The sequence below is a fragment of the Coptis chinensis genome, unplaced genomic scaffold (genome assembly GCF_015680905.1).
Source record: "Coptis chinensis isolate HL-2020 unplaced genomic scaffold, ASM1568090v1 utg3977_pilon_pilon, whole genome shotgun sequence".
In the NCBI taxonomy this organism is placed as follows: domain Eukaryota; kingdom Viridiplantae; phylum Streptophyta; class Magnoliopsida; order Ranunculales; family Ranunculaceae; genus Coptis; species Coptis chinensis.
This window is the reverse complement of record NW_028238150.1, coordinates 45,351-47,157: the sequence shown is the minus strand read 5'-3', so window position 1 is coordinate 47,157 and position 1,807 is coordinate 45,351. Positions and strand designations below refer to the sequence as shown.

Genomic DNA, 1,807 nt, shown 5'->3' with positions numbered 1-1,807 from the left:
ATTAGAATCTCAACTTCACGAAGTGTAAATTTTTTCAGCTCTTCTTGAGATAAGGTTAGGTTATCATTACCTTGCTTTACTTGCTGTAATCCAAGTATATCGTCTGAAAGTAGCTCCCAATTTTTATTTCACAATTCAACCGAATTTGATACCTCACAGAATAATAGAAGCATCACAAACAATTGTCGCAATGAATTACTATTAGACCACTTTTTCGCATCTTGAATTGCTTTATGCCATTCACCATCATCTTGTAGTAGGCCTAGTGCACTACATGCTGATTTGTAATCTGGATGAGTTATGCCATTCACTGTTCTATTGTCTTCAAAACTTTTGGCACCCCTTGACTATATTTAGAAGCATACGCATGTAAAATCTTTCACCTTGTGTTGGATGTGCATAGTATATTCTACCAATTTTTAGTCTCTATTATCTTTTTGTCCAGACCTGTAGAAAGTAACATATTGTAATAAATCAGGCTTAAAATATAGTTCAAATATAAAAAAACTATTTTAGAAGCTAAAAAACAGTTTTGTACAAACCTTATCATCTTTGTGCCACACAAATAATAATGTAAAGTCAACATACGTCAAATGTCTTCCTTTCTCATTAACTTGATTAGTGTGCATCCACTCTGTGAACATAGTCCTCTTTGATTTGTCTTTTTCAACAATTTCAAAGGTATCTTCATTATCATGAAATATAATATTTTGATCATTCTCAAGATGGAAACTCATCCTTTCAACAGATGGATATCGGAATTGAATGTCAAATTCGAAGATTCTCGAGCTTCCTTCTGAACCAGACACATAACGACAGTCTAGATAGTGCTTGATTTCATCAACTTCATGAATAGTTTTTCTTTTATCCTCATCATATTTCAAATTTTCTTCAATGATGCCTGTAGCCCTATCTTGTCCTTTTGCTATATACTTAAACAGATATTTAACCATTCGTGTGTGGTTGCAATATTCAACGTTGATGTGGCACTGAAATTCTTTGCTAAGCGTTGGGTTGTAAGGAACAACCCATCCATTGTCGATTTAAACAGGGTTTTTATCACCTACCATGGCAGTTCGCTTGTTGTTTCTCCTTCGATACACAGCAAAACCTTTTTCATCAAATGTTGTTTCACTGCAAAACCCCTTTGGATAATGTCTTGAACATTTTTTCTTATCATTCATGCACGAAGAACCCCTTTTCTTGTTTCCACACGGTCCATGAATCATTGTACGGACTATAGTTTCATATAGCAAGGGGTCTGCTTCTTTGTCTGGCAATTCTGCTGATATTAGTTTGTCTATATCCATTCCGTTTTTTGGCTTGTCATCCGGATGTAGAAAAAGCAAAATGTGGGCATGTGGCAATCCTCTCTTTTGAAATTCTATGACATACAATACTAACAAAAGAATAAAACATAGAATTTGTTAGTAAACAATGGTTATGTAGCAAAAACAAAAACATGGAATTTGTTATGCAATATTTATAAGTTCTATAGTAATAAACATAGATTTTTTTTTATAAACATATCATTCATGATTACTTTTTTGTTCAGGACTACGCCGACTTTCAAAATAAGTTATACATAATCTATCCAAGTAATATGAGCTGATCTAAACAGGCACACTTTCTTTGACATTACTATGGTTACATTGTTTGATTACATACCTGCAATTACTCTGCCAAAATGTTCTCCTTTGCGCAATTTTTTCATTATACATTCCAATTTTAACTTGAATGCTCTACAACCAACGTCTGGAACGTCATGCATATTTAGGCCAGGGTTTAGTTCTAGAAAGCTTTTAAT

General features: G+C 33.5%; 1 long non-coding RNA gene across 1 annotated transcript; it reads right to left on the bottom strand.

Moving 5' to 3' along the window:
- Window positions 1-662: 662 nt before the first annotated feature.
- Window positions 663-1,807, bottom strand: LOC147473182 (uncharacterized). Its single transcript, XR_015210541.1, has 2 exons — window positions 1,669-1,807; window positions 663-1,399 (listed from the first exon to the last, which is right to left on the bottom strand). It is a non-coding gene; the product is annotated as an uncharacterized LOC147473182 (long non-coding RNA).